At 34.9% G+C, this 13,510-nt stretch overlaps 1 pseudogene; it reads right to left on the bottom strand.

Moving 5' to 3' along the window:
- Positions 1–207: 207 nt before the first annotated feature.
- Positions 208–307, bottom strand: LOC119471635 (annotated as a pseudogene).
- Between the last annotated feature and the right edge of the window lie 13,203 nt (positions 308–13,510).

Genomic DNA, 13,510 nt, shown 5'->3' with positions numbered 1-13,510 from the left:
TGAAGAACATGCCAGTAAAATGGGAACTATGATTCTGTAATGGTCAAAACATGAGGCATACTTCTGTTGGTTAAAGCTGTCCATTAAGGACACTGAAATGTTGTTAAATGATTCTTCACTATAAAATGTATGGAAAAGAAAAACATGAGCTCTTCAGAGAGGTAACATTTTCTATGTTATTTTGAACTTGTTTACTAGTTATGTTTAATAGAGTCATAGCAGAAAAGTGACATTTCAGTGTTTAAGAAATTATACCTGATAAGAACAGATCCTACACTTGATCTTAGCCAAAAAGTGAAGAAGTGATGCTTCCTTAAACCTTATACAATAATTAACTCCAAATGGATTCAAGATTTAAACACTTAACACCATTAAAAACCCTAGAACAAAACATAGGCAAAACTATTCAGGACAAAGGCATAGGCAAGTATTTCATGACTAAAACACCAAAAGCAATGGCAACAAAAGCCAAAATAGACAAACGGGATCTGATTAAACTTAAGAGCTTCTGCACAGCAAGAGAAACTATCATTAGAGTAAACTGGCAACCAACAGAATGGGAAAAAGCACTCCTCAAAATAAGACATTTATTCAGCCAGTAAACATATGAAAAAAAAAAAAAAAACTCATCATCACTGGTCATTAAAGAAATGCAAATCAAAACCACATTGAGATATGATCTCACATCAGTTAGAATGGCAATTATTAAAAAATCTGGAGACAACAGATGCTGGAGAGGATGTGGAGAAATAGGAACACTTTTACACTGTTGGTGGGGAGTGTATTAGTTCAACAATTGTGGAAGACAGTGTGGCAATTCCTCAAGGATCTAGAAATAGAAGTACCATTTGACCCAGCAATCCCATTACTGGGTATATACTCAAAGGATTATACATCATTCTTTTATAAAGACTCATACACACCTGTTTATTGCAGTACTGTTTAAAATAGCAAAGACTTGGAACCAACCAAAATATCTCCTTGTCAGAGATAGACTGGACAAGGAAAATGTGGCACATATACACCATGGACTACTATGCAGCCATAAAAAAGCTGAGTTTGGAAACTATCATTCTCAGCAAATTGAAACAAGAATACAAAACCAAACACTACATGTTCTCACTCATAAGTGGGTGTTGAACAATGAGAACACATGGACACAGGGAGGGGAATATCACACACTGGGGCCTATCAGGGGTCGGGGGGATAGAGGAGGGATAGCAGGGTCTGTGGGGATTGGAGAGGGATAGCATTAGGAGAAATATCTAATGTAGATATGTACGGCAGGGTGATGGATGCAGGAAACCACCATGGTATGTGTATACCTGTGTAAGAAACCTGCACATTCTGTTAATGTAACCCAGAACTTAAAGTATAATAAAGAATTTTTTAAAAAAAGAACTTATGCTATACTACCACACCGGTCTTTAAGAAAAAAATTATCTTGAAGAGGTACTTTTTATTTTTTTTTCATATTACTGTTCATTATGAATAAAACAACACTTCAGTGACAAACTTTACTGCCTATAAATGAGCATTTCATGGAGATGAAATAAGAAAATAAATATAGATGGTATTATGTCAGTTAATTTTTAAATTCAGAAATCAATTTTTGGCTGGGTGTGGTGGCTCATACCTGTAATCCTAGCACTTGGAGAGGCCACGGTGGGAGAATCCTTTGAGTTGAGGATTTCAAGACCAGTCTGGGCAACATACAGAGACCTCATTTCTACAAAAAATAGAAAAGAAAGATTAGCTGGATATGGTGGCACATCTGTGGTCCCAGCTACATGGAAACTGAGGCAGGAGATCCCTTGAGCCCAGGAAGTTGAGGATGCAGTGAGCAGTGATTGTGCCACTACATTCCAGCCTAAGTGACAAAGAGAGACCCTGTCTCATAAAACAAGAGAAAAACATTTTTAATGCAAATAATATTGTTGGTAATTTTTCAAACACCCATTGTTTAAATTATAATACCAACAAAGCAGAAAGAATATTCATCTTTTTTTTTAATGTTCCTAGTAGCTTTATTTGTAATAGCCCAAACTGAAAACAACTAAAATATCCATCGACAGGTGTATAAACAAACAGTGGTATATCGACACAATGAAGTCAGCAATGAAAAAAACAAACAAACAAAAAAAACAAATTGTTGATACAGAAGGGAAAGAAACAACTCAATATAATTATGTTAAGTGAAAAAAGCCAGACAAAAAAGATTTGCCTAATTATTTCCTTCTGATGATGCTTAACTTACACCTCTATGGTTTAGAAGTTAGGTCTAAATGCTTGATTTATTTTTGGCAAGACTACTTCCTAGATCTTGCTGGGTCCTTCGTATTATATAACATGAGGAGGTAAATCGGTTGTTTCACTGTGTGATACAAAGTTTGATTGTGTGGTTAGGGTGGTGATTGCCAGATCTCTATTCTATGAAGGTGTGCTCTTTCCTTAGCAATTAGCAAGCAATCTGTGTATGGACTATTAACATTAAAAAGTGAGTATCTTGTTTGGCATTACTATTTTCCCAACAGTTTTAGTGTCCGTTGGTAATCCTTGGCTAAATTGATTATTCCATTTTTTTAAAGCATTAATTTTAAAAACTCTGCATTTCTTCTCAATGCATTAGCTGTTTTCTTCTTACTCAACTGAAACCAAAACGTTTTTGAATGAAACAACTTTTTCATGTTTGATTCACTTGACAAACTAAAATTCATTTCTTATGGCTCCACTCAATTAGCCTCTCTTCTCAAACCTTAATAATTTCCTTCTCCTTCCTAACTTCCTAATCCAGAGGCTGTTTTCAAACCACATTGTAAATAACGCTTTTTTAAATTCACTCATTCAAAAAATTTTTTAAAATTTTTATTTTAAGTTCTGGGGCACATGTACAGATTTTGCAGGATTGTTACATAGGTATACACATGCCATGGTGGTTTGTTGCCTCCATGCCCCCGTCACCTACATTAGGTATTTCTCCTAATGTTAACCCTCCCCGGTCTCCCCACCCTGCCTATCCCTTCCCTATCCCTCCTGCCCCCAACAGACCCCAGTGTGTGATATTCCCCTCCCTGTGTTCATGTGTTCTCACTGTTCAACACCCATTTATGAGTGAGAACATGGGGTGTTTGGTTTTCTGTTCTTGAGTCAGTTTGCTGAGAATGATGGTTTCCAGCTTTATCCATGTTCCTGCAAAGGACACGAACTCACCTTTTTTATGTCTGGATAGTATTCCATGGTGTATGTGTCACATTAGCTTTATCCAGTCTATCTTTGGTGAGCATTTTGGTTGGTTCCAAGTCTTTGCTACTGTAAACAGTGACACAATGAACATACGTGTGCATGTGTCTTTATAATAGATCAATTTATAATCCTTTGAGTATATACCCAGTAATGGGATTGTTGGGTCAAATGGTAATTCTATTTCTAGATCCTTGAGGAATCACCACACTGTCTTCCACAATTATTGAACTAATTTATACTTCCACCAACAGTGTAAAAATGTTCCTATTTCTCCACATCCTTTCAGCATCTGTTGTCTTCAGATTTTTTAATGATTGCCATTCTAAGTGGAGTGAGATGGTATCTCATTGTGGTTTTGATTTGCATTTTAATGATTGCCATTCTAAGTGGAGTGAGATGGTATCTCATTGTGGTTTTGATTTGCATTTCTCTAATGACCAGTGATGAGGAGCTTTTTTCTATATGTTTGCTGGCCACATAAATGTCTTCTTTTGAAAATTGTCCGTTCATATCCTTCACCTACTTTTTGATGGGATTGTTTGTTGTTTTTTTATATTTGTATTAGTTATTTGTATATTCTGGATATTAGCCCTTTGTCAGATGGGTAGCTTGCAAAATTTTTTTCCCATTCTGTTGGTTGCCAGTACACTCTAATGATTGTTTCTTTTGCTGTGCAGAAACTTTTAAGTTTAATTAGATCCCATTTGTCTATTTTGGCTTTTGTTGCCATTGCTTTTGGTGATTTAGTCATGAAGTCTTTGCCTATGCCTATGTCCTGAATGGCATTGCCTATGTTTTTTTCTAGGGTTTTTATGGTGTTAGGTGTTTAAATCGTTAATCTGGAGTTAATTTTTGTGTAAGGTGTAAGAAAGGTGTCCAGTTTCAGTTTTCTGCACATGGATAGCCAGTTTTCCCAACACCATTTATTAAACAGGGAATCCTTTCCCCATTGCTTGTTTTTGTCTGGTTTGTCAAAGATAAGATGGTTGTAGATGTGTCGCATTACTTCTGAGGCCTCTGTTCTGTTCCATTGGTCTATGTTCTTGTTTTGGTACCAGTACCATGCTGTTTTGATTATTATAACCTTGTAGTATAGTTTGAAGTTAGGTACCATGGTGCCTCCAGCTTTGTTCTTTTTGCTTACAATTGTCTTGGCTATGTGGGTTCTTTTTTGGTTCCATTTGAAGTTTAAGGTGTTTTTTTCCAGTTCTGTGAAGGTCAGTGATAGTTTGATGGAGATAGCATTGGATCTATAATTTAGTTTGGGCAGTATGGCAATTTTTATAATATTGCTTCTTCCTAACCATGAACATGGAATATTTTTCCATCTGTTTGTGTCTTCTCTTAGTTCCTTGAGCAGTGGATTGTAGTTCTCCTTGAAGAGGTCCTTCACATCCTTTGTTAGTTGTATTCCTGGGTATTTTATTCTCTTTGTAGCTATTGTGAATGGGAGTTTGCTCATGATTTGGCTGTTTTTTATTGGTGTATTGGAATGCTTGTGACTTCTGCACATCGATTTTGTATCCTGAGACTTTGCTGAAGTTGCTCATCAGCGTTAAGGAGATTCTCTGCTGAAATGATGGGGTCATCTAAATATACAGTCATGTCATCTACAAATAGAGACAATTTGACTTCCTCTTTTCTAATTAAATATCCTTTATTTTTCTTGCCAGGTTGTTCTGGCTAGAGCTTCCAATATTTTGTTGAATAGGAGTGGTGAGAGAGGACACCCTTGTCTAGTGCCAGTTTTCAAAGGGAACGCTTCCAGTTTTTGTCCATTCAGTATGATATAGGCTGTGGATTTATCATAGTTTTATTATTTTGAGATGCATTCCATCGATATCTAGTTTATTAAAAGTTTTTAGCATAAAGGGCTGTTGAATTTTGTCAAAACCTTCTCTGCATCTATTGTAATAATCATGTGGTTTTTGTCTTTGGTTCTGTTTATGTGTTAGATTACGTTTACAGATTTGTGTATGTTGAACCAGCCTTGTATCCCCGAGATGAAGCCTACTTAATCATGATGGATAAGCTTTTTGATGTGCTGTTGCAATCAGTTTGCCAATATTTTATTGAAGATTTTTGCATAAATGTTCATCATGGATATTGGCCTGAAATTTTCTTTTTAGTTGTATCTTTGCCAGGGTTTGCTATCAGGATGATTTGGTCTTATAAAATGAGTTAGGGAGGATTTCTTCTTTTTGTATTGTTTGGAATAATTTCAGAATGAATGGTACCAGCTCCTTTTTGTACATCTGGTAGAATTCAGCTGTGAACCCATCTGGATGTGGGCTTCCTTTGGTTGATAGGCTATTAATTGGTGCCTCAACTTCAGACCTTGTTATTGATCTATTCAGGGATTCAACTTCTTCCTGGTTTAGTCTTGGGATGGTGTAAGTGTCCAGGAATGTATCAATTTCTTCTAGATTTACTGGTTTATGTGCATAGAATTGTTTGTAGTAATTTCTGATGGTGGTTTGTATTTCTGTGGAATCAGTGGTGATATCCCCTCTTCATCATTTTTTATTGCATTTGTTCAATTCTTCTCTCTTTCCTTTTTTATTAGTCTGGCTAGCAGTCTATCTATTTTGTTGATCTCTTCCAAAAATCAGCTCCTGAATTTATTTATTTTTGAAGGGTTTTTTTGTGTCTCTATCTCCTTCAGTTCTGCTCTGATCTTAGTTATTTCTTGTATTCTGCTAGCCTTTGAATATTTTTGATCTTGCTCCTCTAGCTCTTTTAATTTTGCTGATAGGGTATTGATTTTAGATCTTTCCTCACTTCTCAGATGGGCAGTTAGTGCTATGAATTTCCCTCTGGACACTGCTTTAAATGTGTCCCAGAGGTTCTGGTACATTGTACCTTCATTCTCATTGGTTTTGAAGAACATCTTTATTTCTGCCTTCATTTCATTATTTATCCAGTAGTCATTCAGGAGCAGGTTGTTTAGTTTCCATGTAGTTATGCAGTTCTGAGTAAGTTTCTTAATCCTGAGTTATAATTTGATTGCACTGTGGTCTGAAAGACTGGATGATAGATTTCAGTTCTTTTGCATTTGCTGAGGAGTGATTTATTTCCAATTATGTGGTCAATTTTAGAGTAAGTGCGATGTGGTGCTGAGAAGAATGTATATTCTGTGGATTTGGGGTGGAGAGTTCTGTAGATGTCTAGTAGGTCTGCTTGGTTCAGATCTGAGTTCAAGTCCTGGATATCCTCATTAATTTTCTGTCTTGTTGAGCTAATATTGACAGTGGTGTATTAAAGTCTCCCACTATTATTGTGTGGGAATCTAAGTCTCTTTGTAGGTCATTAAGCACTTGCTTTATATAACTGGATGCTCCTCTTTGTTATTTTGATTGTTACAAAATATCAGATAGTATGACTGCTCTGATTATAATTTTTAAAAGCACTATATTGAATGATACTTACAAAAACACTTTCTGGAATATTCTCTAATCTTACACAAGTACACTGGAACACACATTAACTATTTATATGTAAATGGTCTTTAAACTTTTTATATTCAAATGCCCAGATAATAGTAATCTTTGAAATACTTATTCAGTCATTTTGTTCATTGACTTTTACGCAATTTCCTTTGCCAAAAATGATTTGAGGTGGCTGATACAAAAATATTTATGATTTAAAATTTTCAATTAATTTAAATAAAGTATACACATTAATAAACATTAAATAAAAACCAGGAATAATGTGACAAAATACTATTAAATCCCCAGCAACTGAAGTATTGAGAAAGAAATATGGCTTTGAGTTCTTGAGATCTAAGCAATAGGATAATGTAAATTCAAGATTCACTGCATCTATAACTAAAATCATTTGCTCAGAATTTCATCATTTGTTTAACTGAATCCAGAGGCACCTCCTTCTCATGAGCCCTTTTATAGGGCACAGTATGATTTGGTGGACAAAATCCTAACCAAAAAATAAAGAAGTCCTTAAAATGTAAAATGGCAATATTGAGATTAATAAGGCCATTTGTTAGTTAAATTTTTATAATGCAAAGGGATTATATGTATCTCTCTCAAATATCATATAACCAGTTACAGAAAGGATAACCAGTTACACTGTTGTTTAGGTACTCTGTTCTATAATAGTGAGTCTTAATTAATTTCAGAATATAGGTGACAAATTGAAGTGACTAAATTAAAATCAGCCTTCTGTACATGTTAGCTATGAAGATGGAGCTTTTGACTGTTATCAGGCATGGTTTTTTTTTTTTTTTTTTTGTAACATGGAGGGGTGCACATACTGTAAATTGTTAAGAAAATATTTGTATGGTCTTATTATACATCAATGATATTTTCCTGATGTAGACTCCTGGCTCCTAGTGTAAGAGTATGTAGAAGAGCTGTGAATATCTGTGTGAGACGATTTCCTCATAGTGAAAAAGACCACTTGGGACACACCATGAATGTTAACTTGGATTTTGTTAGTATTAGAGGTCACTGAGGTAGGATACTAATTCCTTATGGAAAAAATGCCTCTGCTTTCACCCAAAGAAAAGAACCAAAAAAATCTATCTGAATTACCTTATCTTCAAAATTCTAATCACCGATAAATCATTGAATAATGAACTTTTGAAAGATGGCTTCTCCAAAAGCAAATTTGCTGCCAGAAGATCTCAAAGACACTTACTATCTAAGTTCTAACAACCCTATTTTTTCCCAGAATAATTTTAGCACAACTTAAAATGTGACTGTTGGCCAATGTGGTGGCTCACAACGGCAATCCCAGCACTTTGGGAGACTGAGGTGGGTGGATCATCTGAGGTCAGGAGTTCGAGATCAGTCTGGCAACATGCTTAAAACCTGTCTCTATTAAAAATATAAAAATTAGCTGGATGTGGTTGCACAGGCTTGTAGTCCCAGCTACGCTGGAGGCTGAGGCAGGAGAATCACTTGAACTCGGGAGGCGGAGGTTGCAGTGAGCTGAGATTGTGCCACTGCACTCCAACCTGGGTGACAGTGTCTCAAAATAAAACAGACAACAACAAAGAAACACATTGTCACTATTATCCTCAAATACCATAGTTTGGTTTTGGAGATGACTCTATTATTATAATTCCACACATGTTTACTACCTGGGTTACTCAGTGTCTCTTATTACGGTGGCATCACCTAGCAATATCTGATTTGTTTAGTGATGGACTATAGCATTCCAGAAAGATCATTACTATAATCAGAGATAAAGGATATAGAAAACCCCTACAGACAACTCTCCAAATCCTACTGCAGATTGTACCTAAGGCTTCAACCAACCACTGAGCAGTAGAAATCTTCTTCTAAGTTCAAATCAGTCTTCTTCAAAGTAAATTTAAGTTTACATGAATCAATTTAATAGAAGGGCAAATCCTAAAAAGGCATGTAGTTTTATCTTTTCAGAATTGTGTTTTATCCTCCTTTCATTAATGTTTCAGCATTCCCTCAGCCCCAGGGGAAAAAAAAAAAAAAAAAACCCAAAAGAGCTAGCCAGGTAATCTATTCAAACATGATTAAGAAAACTGTTTACTGAAACTACCTTATAAAAAGGCATCTGTATGTCCTGTTGATTCTGACTTCAAAGTATATCTCAAGTCGATTTACTGATCATCATTTTCACTGATATGATTCTGGTACCAGTGATCATTGTCTCTTTCACAGACTTTTGGTATAGTTAACCAATTTTCTGTTTCTATTATCCGGAAATCATTTCCATACAAAAGCCAGATTAATCATTTGAAAACCTAAGTTAGACCATATTCCTTTTTGTCTAAATTGCATGAATACTAATCTATTAAACAGAAAAAAAATTCTTTCACCTGGCCTATGAAAGCCCATATGATTTAGCCTCATCAATATCTCCATCCTCAATATTTGCTACTCTTGTTTTTTCTTACAGTGTTCAGACTTACTGGCATTTTAGGAGTTCCTTGAAAACACCAAGACTTTTATCATTTCAGGTCCAGGTCCTTTCAAAGACACAGACTAGTCATTCTTATTCACATTTGTTGTAGTGATACATAGAGATGTCCTAACAACTAGTACACAGCATTGACACTTCCGTTTGGAGAGACCCAGTTAGTATGAAGCTCAACACTTCTCTTTGATGGCTGTGGCAAGGTTCTCCTCTATCCCCACTGGATATGATAATGAAGCTGTACACTTGGGTTGCTGCTGGCATCCGTCTCATACTTGCTGCAGCAGTCTTGAACAAAGACATAATTATGGATGGCACGATAAAGAGACAAAAACAAATTGAGCCTTTGAGCTACTAAGTCCATCTCCGCCTCTTGTTTTATTGAGAAGACAAATTCCTTAATCTTTAATTCAGTTGCAGTTCATTTTTCTTTTGAATAAAACCTTTTGATATTATTGTAACAACAGTGTTTTTATAATCATTGTTATTACCAAAAGGAGGCAGCAATACTGTGACTCTGTGGTGGATCATTTAAGATTTCTTAGACTCCTAAACTACTATGTTTTTACCAACCCGTTGAATGCTAACTAGCTGTTCTATGGGACAATTATTTAAATTAGACTCATTTTTCCCCAGCTATAAAAGGTAAAAAATGTAACTATCTTGAAACAGATGGTTATGTGGGTTAGAAGTAATGTATGCTATTTTCTTGCACAGTGCCTAGCACAGAGTAAAATTCAATAATTTGTGGCTATTAGCTATCATACTAACAAAATCCTATTTTAAAGCCAGGTTCAATATTGTTTAAGAAATTTAGGAGTGAGAAAAAGCATTTAGTTAATTGTTCTTTTTCTCCATTATTCTCCAGTGTCAACAACTTAATTTATTACTCTGCTGTATTTGAAGATGTTTCTTCTTAAGCCAACCAACTTTGATGCAATAAGTAAATGCATATAAGTGGAGGTACTGAAAATGTACTCACAAGATTGGTTTTCTTGAAACCACGTAATTACAACTGTCAATCCTCATTTCTCCATTGTTAAGGCGAAGCTCACTGATAATGACCCCTACTGGTGAATAATTAACTCTCTCTGATCTAGGTCTCAGAATTACTTGGTAGTGTGTGTGTGCTTATGTGAAATTCACTACCACAAAGATATAGCAAAAGCAACAACAAAAATACAAATAGACTCTTCAAAAAACAAAATCCCAGCAGGTACAAGTTTTAAAGTAATCTACCTGATGGCAGATCCAATAAAACTGCTGATTATTGGCAACTCTCTCTAAAGCCTGCTGCGTCTTACCTACTCAACTAAAGAGGCTGCTGTTCTAAATGATTGCTAATAGTAAATGGCAATGGGATATATGTTGAGATCTATTATTGTTATCAGGAAAATGATAAGAAGAGTTGCTACTGTCCTGGAAAGAGAATAAAGTATTGAAATATCTTGTCATTTGTATTTTTACTGCATAATTCTGTGCAAATAGCAGCCTAGGTATATACTTGTTTATTTGATCCTATTGTGTACATAGATATTTTTCTCTCATATTAATATTTTAATTTAAAATGTTATTGGCAAAATGGCTTTTTCAAAAACTATATTTTGGAAGCATATTACTGAAACCAGTATCTTTTAGCCTGTATTGATGAATAGACTGATTTTTTTTTTTTTTTTTTTTTTTTTTTTTTTTTTTTTTTTTTTTTTTTTTTTTTTTTTTTTTTTTTTTTTTTTTTTTTTTAGTAGAGATGAGGCTTTACCATTATGACCAGGCTGGTCTCAAGCTTCTGACCTCAAGTGATCTACCAGACTCAGCCACCCAAAGTGCTGGGATTACAGTTGTGAGCCAACTCGACCTAGATTGATTTTGAATAGGTATCTGGGGCTAAAATCTCATATGATATACTCTTTTCGATAAAATTTTTGAAGATGTAGAAACAGCAATGCAGATTAATATACATTTTATATCAGTGGACTAGTATTGTGATGTGGCATTCAGGTACTTTTTTTGTGTCAGGAAAATAGACCACAGGAATCCATGTTTTCTCTGTGATTTTAAAATAATGGTCAGAAAAGTGGCATTCTGGGTTCTGTATTCACCTTTCTTGTTGCAAAATGATCATCTTCCTATATTTACTGTAAATGTATTCAAAGTCCATGTCCTAATAGTGCTTTATTAAAAAAAAAAGCATCATGTTTTTCTAGAAACTCAACTTCAAAAAATTACACACAGCACTGAGACAGTGAAATTATGAAAGATGATGTTAGCATGTCCCCTAAAGCATAGGGTATGATTCAAAATCATGACATACTTTAATTCTGTTGCTCTCTGTGCAATATAGCATAGAACAGGCATTCTAAGTTTCACCTGTTGAAATGGTTATAAATTTTGCTAGTTTCCCTCAGAATCTCCTGACTTACAGGACTAGTGAAACCACCACCATTTTATCTGATTTCCTTGAAAAACAGTCAGGAGCAATGTGGGAGTGACTGGAAACAATGCTCAAAAGGGCCAGGATTCATCTTTAGATGTGGTAAGAGATAGGCCTTGGAATTAAATTACACAGGTATAACTACAGCTTTGTCCTTTGGATGACTTCATGTTTTAACCTTTTAAGCTTCAGTCTGCTAACTCAGGTTAGTGCTGCAGTAATAAAAGAAAACAATATAGGAAATTTTAAAAAACACTGTACACAACAAGAGTAAGTTGATGCTACTTTTAGTAACATTATGAAAACTATTATTATCAATTTATCTGGGACAATCTCCAACATCAGAAAAGAGTCACTTCACATTGTTTTCCCTTTTTTCACTAGCACAGAGTAAGGTATGCTAGTTGGTCTAATGGCTTACAAGAATGATTCTCAGGGACATCTGAATTACTACTCTTTGTTCTAGTTCTACAAACTGTATTAGGAAATGCATTTTCTTTGAGATACACAAAGACTATGGTACTAAACATATTGGACGAGAAGAAGGCTCCAGCCTGCGTCTCTTATGAGCCACACTTGGTCCAGGCAAGGTGGTCCATAGCTTGTCTCCAGCCAATGCTAAATGTGGAGTGTCTGGACCTTGTTTATAAGTTTGAGCTTGAAAAAGAAGTTAATCATCCAGGATGTCTGATATGCCTTCCTTCAGTCAAACTTAGCATAGACAACTGTGTATCCTGGAGAGCCTTGTGAGGATTTTAGAGGCAATGATGTCTATGCCTCCATTAAATAAAATTAATAATCTACTTATTGTGTACCTTGACTTCTTCCGATAAGAAACTGTGATTGTTTTAAATGTGCTTAGTGCTGATCTTTTCAAATAACAATATTATTGACATATGTCAAAAGAGAGGTAAAACATTTCAGGAAACATAAATGTAGTTTGATCAATAATCACTGAATATTGATCAACAAAAAGAAATAAATAGGTTTCTCCCTTCCGAAAGCACTAACAATGTTCAACCTGATACATTGGATAGTATCCTTTACTGCCATTGAACATTATTGTTAGTTGAACATGTCATAATTATAGTGTGCCAGAAAACCAACCTAGAGTCCATAAAGGACTTGATATTGATTAAAAATTTAATCAAATGATTTCTTTTGTCTCTAGAAAAAGAGTCCATGTAGACTACAGAACATCTTTTCTGGAAAGCAGTACTATCAGCAGAAAGTAAAGAACACAGTAATGAAGATGAGAGGGAACCAAAGTCAATGACTTTGGATAATTCTAACAAGATTAGCCACAGTGTTGCTTTTGCTGTTACATGGTAACATCACATACTTATCATTTTTTACAGCTTTAAGCATTTATTTGTTTTTAATTTCAAGGGTAGTTAGGTGCAATATTTAATATTTCTCTTTTTTGATATACATTAGGAAGAGTTAAGAATGTTTTCCACAGGCTTGGTGCAAAGTAAGATTCCTAAAATTTCTTAAAATAATGATGATAATAACAGCAAACACTTGCATGGTGCCTACTGGCTGACAGGTACTAGTCTAATCAATTTATACATATTAACTAATTTATGAGATGAGTACCTCAGAGCAACCTAATGAAGTAGTTTACAACATGCCAATTTTACAAATGAGGTAACTGAGGCAGAGATGTTAATTACCCAAATCCATGAATCTAGTGATTTTGGAGTCAGAATTCAAATTCAGGTTTTTAAGGACTGGGGTGAGTTTATGTTTTTATACAAGATTCTAATTTAACGAATAAAACGAAACAAATCAAGATTTCACTAAACGACTATAGATTTTTTCCACTTTAATTTTTATCTTTTTCAACTTTCAACTTTTAAAAATGTCACATCACTACATGCAAACTCAGTGTTACTAAGAGAAATATAACTGGGGATT

The sequence above is a fragment of the Cebus imitator genome, unplaced genomic scaffold, assembly GCF_001604975.1.
Source record: "Cebus imitator isolate Cc_AM_T3 unplaced genomic scaffold, Cebus_imitator-1.0 Scaffold67, whole genome shotgun sequence".
Taxonomy (NCBI): domain Eukaryota; kingdom Metazoa; phylum Chordata; class Mammalia; order Primates; family Cebidae; genus Cebus; species Cebus imitator.
This window is presented reverse-complemented; position numbering and strand designations above follow the sequence as displayed.